This window comes from Balaenoptera ricei, chromosome 2, assembly GCF_028023285.1.
Source record: "Balaenoptera ricei isolate mBalRic1 chromosome 2, mBalRic1.hap2, whole genome shotgun sequence".
Taxonomy (NCBI): domain Eukaryota; kingdom Metazoa; phylum Chordata; class Mammalia; order Artiodactyla; family Balaenopteridae; genus Balaenoptera; species Balaenoptera ricei.
In genome coordinates, this window is record NC_082640.1 from 74,396,189 (window position 1) to 74,409,946 (window position 13,758).

A 13,758-nucleotide genomic window follows, 5' to 3' on the forward strand; every position below is an offset into this window, starting at 1 on the left:
GTAAATCTGTATAACCTCAAAATTATCAGTATATTAAAGTTGCTTCCCGAATTTTGGAAACGTCATAAACTGTAGGAGAAGCCATGAGGAACAACAGGATTTTCTTCCCTCTTCAGATCGTATCAATGTTTCATTTTAGTTATGCTGGCAAATTGTTTTGATAAAGCGTTGAAAGTCATTGACATCGACATGTAGGAGACTGAAATGTTGCCATATGATGGTGCTTCATAAAGATTCATGACAACTCTGGAGAAAAAAACAAAACAGAAGAACATAGTCATGATTCCTATCCCCTAGTGTATTAATTAAGTAAATATCTGGTGGATGAAAAGTTTTTAGAATTGACCTCTAGTGTGAAAATAATTAGAATGGTAATGAAATAAGCCAACATGATCCTCTAGGTGGATAGTAAAGAAGATTTAATTCTTTAGTATTATTTTTATCTTGAAGAATGACCAAGTGACTTCTCCAGAGATTGACTATAATGCTTAAATTTCCCCAGTTGTGGTTTAAGTTCCATGATAAATAATTTTCATCAAAAAAAGACTTCAGATCTTGGTCTTTGGGTCTTACTGTTTGTTTTTGTAGAAAACATTTACCTTATAATACTAGTTTTTCTGTCACACAAACTGCTTTCCTCTTTTGTCATCTTCTAAGCCTTCCTTCTTTATACATTATTTTCTTTATCTTTTCTTTTTAATGGCACCTCTCTGAATATTATTGAATTCTCTTTATTAAGTATCAATAGATATTATACCAGTGACTGGCACACTGCAGCCCATGGACCAAATAATCTGGTGTTTTTTTTGTTTTTTGTTTTTTTTTTTGGCCGTGCCCTGCGCGTCATGCAGGATCTTAGTTCCCCGACCAGGAATCGAACCTGTTCCCCCTAGAGTGGAAGCACGGAGTCTTAACCACTGGACCACCAGAGAAGTCCCCAAATAATCAATCTGTTCTTGTAAGTAAAGTTTTATTGGAACACATTGGTAATGCTGTTGCATTGGTAATTCATTTGCATTGGTAATGCTGTTCCCACACTACAATGGCAGAAATGGGTAGTTGTGACAGAGATGATATGACCAGCAAAACTTAAAATATTTACTCTCTGAACCTTTACAGAAGAACATCAACCTCTACATTATACTATCAATATAAAATTAATCTTAGAGATGGGACAGAAACAAGACACTAAATAATTTACCCAAAATCCTATGGTGAGATAGAAGCAGAAATTAGGATTCATCACCTACCAGCTTCTCTTTCTTATCTCCACCTCTTCCCCTTCTTTCTTCTTAGAAATGAGGATACTTGTGTCAATATTGAATGAACATGACTGATGTTAGCTTCTTGGATTTCTTTTAGAACTTTATACCCTTATCCCAAAATTATCTATGTATTTTCTCCTACTCTATGTTTTAGGTCTAACAGTGACACAAGCACTTAACCATAGTAGCACTTGAAATCTAAACCGGCCCTTTGTCTGAATTTTTTTTTTCTTTAGAGCATTCTTACATATGATCTAATTTTTTTTTTTTTTTTTGTCTGCATTGGGTCTTTGTTGCTGCGTGTGGGCTTTCTCTAGTTGTGGCAAGTGGGGGCTACTCTTTGTTGCGGTGTGCAGGCTTCTCATTGCGGTGGCTTCTCTTGTTGTGGAGCACGGGCTCTAGGCGCACAGGCTTCAGTAGTTGTGGCACATGGGCTCGGTAGTTGTGGCTCACAGGCTCTAGAGCGCAGGCTCAGTAGTTGTGGCGCACGGGCTTAGTTGCTCCGCGGCCTGTGGGATATTCCCAGACCAGGGCTCAAACCTGTGTCCCCTGCATTGGCAGGTGGATTCTTAACCACTGCGCCACCAGGGAAGCCCTGATCTGATATTACTGTGACAGTTTACTAGCAAATAGAGCTTTTGAGGTGTAAACATCAAGAAATAATTTTGGCTAGGACCTAAAACTTGTCTCTATTTCTAATGCATGGTCAGAACGAAGAATCAAATATGTGATTATGGTGTTATACCATAATCAAGCCATTAGAAAGTTCTTTTGTTAGAGGCATGAAAAAAATGCCCAAGATGCATACTGTATCCCAGCTAGCTAGGGGCTCACTGGAGGAAGTTACATGTTTTTAAGCATAGTAGGTCATATTAAAGAGTAATAATGTAACATGAGCAGGTGTTCAAAGATTGCAATTTGAGTGGAAGCTATAACATTTTAGATTCACCAGAGGATGGTGCTGCAAATGAGATAAGCAAACACTTACTGATGGTTTAGATTAAGAAGCACACCTGAACAGGACATATCTCCCTTCCCTACAGAGCTCTTTTGGAGATTCTTAACCTACTTTGATATTTCTGATCAAGTCTTCCTTCATTCAATTCACAGTGATTCACACTTTCAGAAGTAGTGGGGGGGCGGGGGGAAAGGGAGGAGGGCATGAATTAGAGTATTAACAGAGTTAACTTTTTCATTAAAGATTTCCTGGACTCTGCAGTGATTGGAATATCAGTAGCTGTGTAATGGAAGTAGTAGATTTTTTTTTTTCTTTAAGCCAAGATAAGGGAGTCATACTCCTGAGAGATTCTGGAATAGTTATAAGGTCTCTGTGACATTTTAATATATCTGGAATTATTGACTGGAAATACATTGCAGGAAATAACTGCTTGCCCATGTAAAAGATTCCTTTGGTTAAAGTTTAGAGACCTAGAAAATGCTCCTTCAGAGCTGACCCCAAATGAACAGAGTGGAAATTTTGCATGACTATTATTACAATCTAGGTGGTGAATGGATACTATTGAAAGCATTGTTTTGTAAGGGCCATAAAGACTGATTACCCATGACTCAGACTGGTGAATAAGAATATATTGCCTGTTCTATTTAAAACTAATGACTCAATCAATTAATGTTAAATTATAATGTAGCTCTTTTAGAAACACCAATAATGCTTTTATGTCAAATGGATTCATTTTTAATTAGTACTATCGCTCATTTTTTGGAGAAAATAATTCCCTTGGGGGCCTTTGTTTTAGTTGTACTTCAATTCATAGACTGATAATGGTCCATGGTTGGAAGGTCCTTACATTAAGCTTAGATCTGTTTTCCTGCGGCTGCCATCCTTTGAACTCAGTCCCAATCCTTGGGGCCATTAGAGTAAGAATGACTTTTTATACAGATGAAGTCCAGTTATAACTGCTCTTTCCTCTGCTGGCTGATGTCCTTCTCATGGGATGAATTCCCCCCAGCATTACACATGTATTCCTGGTTCAGAGAGAAGAAATACAGGTTTTGTTTTACATGACGGAATGTTTATTAAACTCTGAGAACTTTTATTTTTACAACTGAAGACTTGAAAACCATTTACTCCCTCTAGTCCCACATAATAGGTGAAAACCTTCAACTATGTAAATTAAAAATTAAAGACCTAATTCTAGCTATAAATCCAATGGCTTTAAATTCTGGATACTGAGCCTACCTAGTAACTGTTTATATTGTAAGAGTAGTTGGAAGTCCCTTTAGTCACAGATATTTAAAGCCTTTCCTGATGGAACCGTAGAATCTTTACGAAATTATATATACCATCTTCTTGACCTTGGATAAAACCACCCATCCTTCAATGAATGATTCTTTAAAGCAACGACTTTATATAGATGGAAGCCTGTATATGGAAGCACTGAGTAATCGAATTGAAGGCTGACCTCATGTCCTGCCATTCATTCAGTAAAGCATGTAAGTCTTCAAGTTCTCATCTCTTTCTACCTAAACCATCCCTGATTAGACATAAGTTCAGGTCATCCCATAATCTTGATGGCCCTTCCCTAAATACAACAGTTCATCCATGTCCCTCTCAGATGTCGTACCTGATCTGAGTGAGTGTTGCCAGAGACAACTTAGGCAGACCGGTACCTGGGCAATCCCATATTTTCTACTACCTCTATAATAGTAATATAACTATCCCAACTTATTAATTACTTACATGAAGTAAAATGTCCTCACTATTGTACTACTTTTCCTCTTGATTATAATTTATTAGTCTTGTAACTTCTATTTATATAAGAATGTTATTATCCCTTTTATCTCTTACTAAAAGTAAGAGTGAATTTGTGTGGTACTACAAATTGAAAAATCAAAAGACCCTGAAAAAAATCCCTTTACCTCTCTCAGTCTCAGTTTCTTCATTTGAAAAATAAGACCTCTGGACCAGATCTGCCTTTCTGTGCTCTGCATGGATTATACAGTTATGGACAAAGTGATGGGTTTTAACATTGTTAGTTCCAAGTGTGAGATGTGTTACTTCAAGGAGGTCTTATTCCCTCTTTCCCACAATATCCCCATAGACATATGTATGTTTTAATGACCAATGAGGTGTGTGTGTGTGTGGTTTTTTTTTAAACCACAAAGCCTTTATTTTTTATTTTTTTTGCATTTTGAAAATTCTCATTTTTTATGGTAAACGTGTTCCAGAAAAGTTGGATGACAGTAATATAGTATTTTAATAAACAAGAACATTTTGGTATGCTATGGGAAATCTGTTTGTTTTTTTTTTAAAACATCTTTATTGGAGTATAGCTGCTTTACAATGTTGTGTTAGTTTCTGCTGTATAACAAAGTGAATCAGCTATATGTATACATATAGCCCCATATCCCCTCCCTCTTGCGTCTCCTTCCCACCCTCCCTATCCCACCCCTCTAGGTGGTCACAAAGCACCAAGCTGATCTCCCTGTGTGATGCAGCTTCTTCCCACTAGCTATCTGTTTTACGTTTGGTAGTGTATATATGTCAATGCTACTCTCTCACTTCGCTCCAGCTTCCCCTCCACAAAGCCTTTAATAGAAAAAGAAGAGGAAGTGTGAGGTAGTGTGGCTAGTCATTGTGTGTGAGAATGGTCTGGTGTGGAGAGGGCAGAGTGCTAATAGCCCCCTGGATGGCCTGTGAAGAGGAATGGCCTAGTCTAGAGCTAGCTTATTGCTCTGAAAATGGAATCCTGATCTTATTTCTCAGAGCTTTACCCTTAGCAGTGCCCTTTAGTTGTCTTAGGATCCAGGCTGTGTAATGCAGTCATCAAGTAACGCCAGGCCAACCTAGGTTCTCCATGAGATAACACTACAATGGACTGAATTCAGTCCCCAGCATTCAGTTGTTGAAATTGTAACCCACAAGGCGATGGCATTAAGGAGTTGGGGCCTTTGGAAGGTAATTAGATTATGAGATTGCGGCTCTCATGAATGAGATTAGTGCCCTTATGAAAGAGACCTCAAGAGATCCCTTGCCTCCTTCCTGCATGTGAGGACACAGCAAGAAGGCACCATCTTGTCTATGAAGAAGTGGGCTCTCACCAGACAGCAAATCTGCTAGCGCCATTATCTTGGACTGCCAGACTACAGAACTATGAGAAATAGTTTATTGCTTATAAGGCACCCAGTTCATGGTATTTTTGTTACAGCAATCCAAATGGACTAAGACAATCACCCACTCAGAAGACGCCCCTGCTGCCCAGCCCTGTCGTCTGAAATTTTGTTGGAGTCCTTGCTTTGGAGAAAGGATTACAAATATTACCCATGTTGATTAATTTGCACAGGTTAATTTACCAAATCAGCAAAAAGATAGGATTAAATTACCAAGAAATTAGAAAAAGAAATATCCAATAAAAAATTTTAAATGGATACGCTTTAAAAGAAGGATTAAAAACAAGATACTATTAAAGAAAAAAAAAAGGCAAATTAGAATGAGAACCAAATAGATCTTCTAGAAATGAAAAATATCATTGAAATAAAAAAATCAATGGACAGCTGAAACAGGAGGGAAGGGGGCAGGGCAGAACCTTTAAAAGAATGACATAGCCCAAGGACATGACATAAACTGATTAGGACCAAATAGGTCCAAGATAGCAGACCACTAGACCTTGAGCCTCAGTATACACTCACTGTAACACATCCGAAAGCTAAATGACACACCCACAGGTGCCATGACAGTTCCAAGCCCAACCATCAGAGACCAAAAAGTAGGTGGTGGCCCAATTCTTAGAAATCCCTACCCCTTCCCCAAAATAGCTGGAATACTCCTCCCACTCATTAGCCTATGAAATTACCCAGCCCATAAAAACTGACAACCCCATACCCTGGTGCCTTTTTCACCTTTTGGGATGGCCCACACTCTGTCTGTGGAGTGTGTTTCTCTCTAAATAAATCCACTACTTACTTATCACTTTGTCTCTCACTGAATTTTTTCTGCCATGAGACATCAAGGACCTGAGCTTCATTAAGTCCTGAGACCAGGTGTGTGATCTCAGTTAAAAGACTGTGGATTCAAGTCCCAATCTGGGTTTTGGCTGAGTCCCAGGCGTGGGTTCAAGTCCCAATCTGAGGTCCACAGTTTCAGAGCGACAATAGTAAATTAAACATAGCTAAAGAATTAATGAATTGGAAGATAGAAGAGACTCATTATATTTCCTGGAATGCAGTAGAGAAAAAGAGATGGAAAATATAAAACAGAAGTTAGGCAACATAGAGGACAGACTGAGAATATCCAACATATTTCTAATCTAAGTCCTAGAAGGAGAGAATAGAGAAATGGTTGATATGTTCCGGAAGAGTTTAAGAAAAATTTGATTTGACAAATGCAGGAAACAAGGTGAGCCCAGAGCAGGATAAATAAAAATAAATCCAAACCTAACACACATTGGATTGAGACTATACCAGTGCAAATACAAAGAGAAAAACTGAAAACCAGATAAAAACATATGACTGACAAAGGATCAACAATTAGCAGAATTCTCAACAATAGGGCCCTGGAGGCAGTGGCATATCTACAAATTGTTGAGAGAAAACCAACTGTGTGCCTGCTTGTCTTTAATCTGCTAAATTATCATTCAAGAATGAGGGTTAAATAATTCCATTTTCAGGAAAAAAAAGTTTTCCACTTTCAGATCCTTTTTTTAAAAATTACTAAAAGATGACTTTCAAGAAACAGGAAGTTGAACCCCAAAAGTTATATCTGCCATGATTTGTTCTTCACAAGTAAAAGAGAGATCGTTAGCTAAACAGCAAAATGTCAGTATCTGTTCAATCCAGGTGATAAGGACGTGCGTGTTTGTAAGATTATTTTTCACACTTTATGTACACAAAACATGTCACATTTAAAACAAAGGAAGGAAGGGAGGGAGGGAGGAAGGAAGAAAAGAGAGGGAGAGAAGAAAAGCATGGCCTGGTGGCCAAGATAATATTTGGACTGAAGAACTGTTAGCAGAGCTGGGGAAGTTGGACGCCCTCATCCTTGGATGAAGGGAGCCCAGAATGTGGAAGGGCTTTCTCTCCTCAGAGCCCCACGCACTCTCTGAAGAAAGGACTGACCTGCAAGGGGGTGGGTGGCTCCTGGTGAGAGGGGAGGCTGCGAGGGAGACAGCGAATGTTGAAGTGACTCTGGGTCTTGGCAAATGTCAAGGAGGGGAAGCAGGGGAGAGGGGGAGGACCAAATACATAATGGATCTCCACTGGGGATGTCCGCTGAAACAAAGCAAGATGGAACCATGTATGGAGCTGCTCTCCCCCCCTCCCCCCACGCAGACAACGGCAAAGGAAAGGAGAAGGAACAGACCTACAAGGGGAGGACAGGGATGGAGATGTGACAGATATGACCGTAACTGGTTTAGCAGCCTGGATAGAGCTGACACTTAGATGGTTTTGTGGGGATTGGAAGGATACCGAAGAGTAGTGAGCGGCTGAGTACACTGAGGGGCACTGGGAAGCCTTATAGAGTAAAGAAGGCTGTATTTTGGGTGGAAGAGAACAGAGGGGGATGCACTGAAAGTCTTAAAAAGAGTAATTAGGTCCCCATCTCTCCTCTCTAGCCTCTCACAGCCAGCTAATCTCCTTTCTCTGGACTTTGAAGGAGGCAGGTGTGCAGAGGTGTGATGGGTGAGGCAGTTAGTGCCCTGGAGAAATTGACCTCAGTTTGAGGTGCTACGCTGAAAATGGAGAGCCACGCAGGAAGAATTAACATTTTTTATGAAGCAGACCCCCGCCTGCTTCCCCTTCTTTCCTCACGCTCCCCAAACATTGACCGTCAAGACGGATATTCTTTTCCTCTGGAGAAACTGATTTTCCCAAGAGATTTCTGACATTTTTGGGATGTTGACATTAGAGATTTCTGACATGTAAGGGTCTCCCAGCAAAGTGGCTGGGTCTGATTCTGACCCGGGATGGCAGCTGCAACAAAGGGGACCCATGAACTTGGGAGACGAGGCCCCTCATTTCACAGGGCGAGGAACTCAGTCCCAGGGAAGGCAGGCCTGCACACGAGAACATGGAAAAGAAGTCAGACATCTGCTACTACACATAGTGCAGGTACTTGTTTCCTGGAAGACAGAAATGCTGTAAAATGGAATAAAAAAACAGACTGTGCAGAAGGCAATATCTAAGGAAAGTCAATTCTTTTGCTTTCAGGTACAAATGGTTCTGTCACTTAAACTAGGCTATCAAAGTATGGTCTGGCCAGGGCTCTGGGGGACCTGCTTTAATGAATTAGATAAAGTTGATTCATATCTCATATAGCGAGTGATTGTCAATTGCTGCTTCTAAGGTAATTGAGAATGCTTGAAAGGTAAGTTAAGTGATAGTTTACACTCTTAATTAGCTCTACCTAACTTTTTAATTTCACTGATAGAGCAGAGGCTGGCTTGAATCACTTTGGCAATCCACACTAAGGAGGTTTTCTGGGTAAGAAAATATTTCTGGATCTACTATGCCTGACGGGAACCTAGTTCGAATTCAGAAAGCTTCTGACCTTCTGCGGGCCCTCGTTAGCATTTACACTGGCAGCCCAGCCCCAAGTGTATCTCAGTTTAGCCACCGATTAATCATTTCCATTGGAAATCTCCCCCTTCTAAAGCAGAACGCATATATTTGAAACAGACATGTCTTTGGGCTGAGCTGATTAATTAATTAAGAAACCAGGGCTTTGGGCAGTTAGCTTGTTGCTTCTAGAAACATTTGCTTTTGATTCAACCTCTTTATCAAAACAGCGATAAACACGGATAATGTGGCCCCCTGTAGAAAGATAATCTTCCCCTCACTTGCTCTTTGAGGAAGCTTGCCATGTCTTTTATTCTTCCTGGGACAGAATACGTGGAATGCCTTTGCGTAAAGAAATGTTGCACGTCTACTTCCAGGATGGTTCTTATCTTTGTGGGGCAGATCATCCAAACGGGAGACCCAATCCAACACAAGACCATAGTGGAGGGTATGATTAGGGGCAGCTCCGACAAATCCCCGTTACCTGCATTTGATTGCACTTTTTGAATTTCACTTCTGTTCCCTCAAATTCCCTTTTGTAATCTGCCCCCTTTTCCAGTTACCAGCCGCCGAGCGGAAGAGACTCTGCACTCACCTACCTCGGCATGAAGCAAGCCCCGTCACACTGCTTTTTGTGTTTGCCTGGACTACCCCACTCAGAGAATGTGGCAGCTGGTTAGCCATTGTGGAAGAGAAGAGCTCTTGGGACTTATCTTGAAGATGCTGCTTTGCTGGGATGTGGGCATGCCCTGAGGCGCCAGCTGCACAGGCATAAGAAAGGAGCACCGGTTTGCAATGGGAAGGCCTGGGTAGGGGTCTCAGGGCTGCCCTCACCTCTCTGAGCCTGTCTACCCGATGGGCACCTAACAGATTGGTTCTGAAAGCCCTGCCAACCCTTCAGTGGGGTGAGTGGTTTGACCCAAGAGTAAAAAGCCCTGGTTGCAGTGAGCTTGGAGTTCTTCTAAAGAATGGCAGGTACGTTTGTCCTTGGTGACATTTAGAGACTTTGCTAGGGATCAAAACTGCAACCCAGAAGTTGTTAGCACAGGTCAATTAAAGAAACAGTCAGTGAGCACCAACCATGTGTCAAACCCTGTGCTGGCTGGGGACACAGGAGTAACCAGTCTCTGCTTATCTGGGCCATTTGGCCTAGGGAGGCACCAAGGTAAGGAAGAAACAATCAGGTCTAAGGAAACTTCCTCATTTTCATTGCTCTTGAAATTTTGAGATTAAAGTTTCCCTATTTTAATTCTATTGCCATAAAGTAAACATATATTAATATGTGCATAATTATCATTAATCTAAACACACTTGAATTGTACACTTCAGAATTAAATTAGGAAGCACAGTCTTACAAATGCAAAAAGAAAATGGATGGGCATGCTGATGGATTTAGTTACCTTTTATAAACGCTGAATTGGCTTCTTGAATTAAAATAATCATATGTGTCTCTTGAAGAGATATTTACACTAACAGTTTATAAATGCTAATGAAATTCCTCCTAGATCAAGCAGCCAGGCCTTTAGACTGGAGGCATTTAATTTTAGGAAAGGTGAAGTTTAGGATTAATTAAGCATTTTAAGTTATTTTTTACATTATTTATAATGTTTTAGAAAATGCTCCAAAGAAAAGCTGAAGTCTTCTTTTCGCAAAGAGCATCTCTACATGTGTTTTCAAATCTGTTACTCAAAAGCTGTGCTTTGGTAAATTTGGATGTTGTGTCCTCCTGGGAATATTCACGACTGTTTTGTGTACAGTTTGATTTTGGTCTTCAAAGTTCCAAGTCTATTTGTGTAATTTGGATTGGAGACACTATTTAGGACATTTCTAAAGACATCTTTGTATGAAAACCTTCTGCTGAATGTTACTACTACAGTCTTTTCCTTTTAAGCATTTACTTTATATTACTGCAACATTGGTTGTTATTTCTTCTTTTTCATTTCTTATTTTGTTTATTTGGGTCCTCTCTCTTTTCTTCTTGGTAAGCTTGGCCCAAGGTTTGTCAATTTTGTTTATCCTTTCAAAGAACCATCTCTTGGTTTTATTGATTGTTTCTATTGTTTTTTAATTTTATTTATTTATTTATGGCTGTGTTGGGTCTTTGTTTCTGTGCGAGGGCTTTCTCTAGTTGCGGCAAGCGGGGGCCACTCTTCATCGCGGTGCGTGGGCCTCTCACTATCGCGGCCTCTCTTGTTGGGGAGCACAGGCTCCAGACGCACAGGCTCAGTAATTGTGGCTCACGGGCCTAGTTGTTCCGCGGCATGTGGGATCTTCCCAGACCAGAGCTCGAACCCGTGTCCCCTGCATTGGCAGGCAGATTCTCAACCACTGCACAACCAGGGAAGCCCCTCTATTGTGTTTTTAACCTCTATTTTATTTATTTTCTCTCTGATCTTTATTATTTCCTTCCTTCTGCTGACTTGAGGTTTTGTTTGTTCTTCTTTTTCTAATTCTTTTAGGTGGTAGGTCAGGTTGTTTATTTGAGATTTTTCTTGTTTTTTGAGGAAAGCTTGCGTTGCTATGAACTTCCCTCTAAGAACTGTTTTTGCTGCGTCCCATAGATTTTGTATGGTTGTGTTTTCATTGTCATTTGTCTCAAGGTATTTTTTAATTTCCTCTTTGATGTCATTGTTGACCCATTAGTTTTTTAGTAGCATGTTGTTTAGTGTCATGTAATCATATTTTTCTCATTTCTTTTTCTGTGGTTGATTTCTAGTTTCATGCCATTGTGGTCAGATTAAACATTTACTTTAATTTGACTTTTCTGATTTGAAATTGTATCTGTCTTAAAAAATATTTTGTCTTCAGTCAGCATCCTCTGGTGTAGGGTACTTTGGAAGTAGGCTGTCCTTGCCAACATTGATAGCATTTACACAGGAGGCAGTAAAGCAGAGTGGGGAGATCCTAGGCTTTTCCACAAGATGGGTGTGGTGTGAATCCCTGAATGATCATTTACTGGCTCTGTTTAGTGTCCTTAACAATAAAATGGAGATAATAATACCTGCTTCATGGGGGTTTTGGGAAGATTAAATGAGATTGTGTATGCAATGTGTTTGGCAAGGTGCTCAGTGCTCAGAGGAACCAAGTACAAGATGTCTAATAATTAAATCCTAGTGGTCTTTGATCTTATAATTTGACCCAATATTCCTATTAAATATCCATATTCAAATACTGTTATTACATTTAGGTTGTATCAGTATCAAAAACCATGCTAAAATTAACTGCAAAAATATATCATAAACAAAGATTAATAACCCTTATATACTGCTTAAATAATTCCATTTTGATGACAATTTTTAAACTTACATGAAAATGTAGGCCCACCTCCGTGCATGCCCACAAAATAGGAAGAGTGTGTCTGCTTGAAGCATTACTGGAATCTAGTTCACAGGAATGGGTGTGCGCTGCAGAGTGGATTTTATGCTTTAAAAGGACTAATAAAAAGACCAAAACGCTTTGCAAATGAAATGATCCGTTTTAAAAAGAACAGCCACTATTTGTCTCGGTTTTCAGACCTCCTATGTGAAACAGCTGTGTCTGGATTTGATGCCCAGACTTGAAAGTTCCCTGAACCAGGAGAACCATGTGAGAAACACATCACGGGAGCCAGGCTTCCCAAAACCCAACTTCATTGTTTTTCTTGGAGGTGGAGAGAGCTGCTGTTCAGAAAAATTTCCAAGGTTTCTGTGATTTGTTGTGAATCGAAGGTCGTTCCCTGGACTGGATCGTAGGAGGCACCAGGGTCTACTCGCCAGTCAACGTGGAAGCAGATGTGTGCTGGCAATTCTGTAGCAGAGGAAAGAAAATCTGGGAGAAAAACTCACTTGGCTTGCCGGGGTTAGGTTTCATTTTGCATCTGTCTTTCCCTCATTTTCCACTAGAGGGCGCCCAGCTACCAGCTGTGCAAGTGCTCCAAGTAGGGGTCTTTTCCCATCCTGATCCAAAGAGACAGTTGGGGCCAGCTACAGACTTGGGAGGATTCTGGGTCCAGCCTGGGGTTCAGGGCTCCCTCAAGAGGTCACCCTCCAACTCCCTGGGGAGGGTGGGGACTGTGAGAGCCCTGCACTTCAGGACTGGGATCTCAGAAACCCCAGTGAGGGTTTTTCATTTTCGATAGTCTCTCTTTGTTTCAAAAGGGCACTGCAGGGATGACTTATGACAGATCCCATGGCTTTGGGGACTGTATTTCCTGAACCCCAATTGCCAGACCGCTGTAAACACAGATGTCCTTATGGGAGCAATAGACTGGAATATTTGAAACCAGAACTCAGGAAAATCCAGAATAGATGTTTTCCCTGATCAGGGCAAGCTCTCTGTCACAGAGCCCCTGGGTCTCCCTGCCCCCTTCCAGTGTTGCTTCTGCACTGGCATTTTATGGGTAAGCGTGATCACTCTTGACTTAGAATTCTAATTAACAGGTCACTGGTTCATAGGTGGGCTCCCTCTCAGCATGCTCTGTAAGCGGGAGAATGTGATGAATGTCTCCCCCATTCTTTGTTTCTCCCGACTCTGTGTTTGAGGACCTAATTTTGAGCCACCTACCCCTGTATGAATTACTTCTGCCACTTTGAAACATTTGATGAGGATGACCAGGAGCCTAGTTTCCACTGCACTTTGTGCCTTACTGCATACTTTTGCACACATGTCATTTGATACAACCATCAGGCATGACTCTTACCCCTCCCACTTCACAGATGAGAAAAACAAGGCTCAGAGCAAGTAAGTGCTGACATTCCGATTTGAACTCACATAATCTGATTCGAAAGGGATTGCTCGTGGTTGGGTTTGACTTCAGAGAAAACCTCTGACTCCCTGACCTTCACATGTGTGTGTGTTAGCAGGAGATTGTGACATTCCCTCCAGATACTCTTCAGAAAATGTCAGTGATGTCTTTTTCCTGGAAAGGTTGAAGGGCATCCTTCCTTGAGGCAGGAGGATTAACTGGACGAACCCTGGAGGTGGCTTCTAACCATACTGTTCT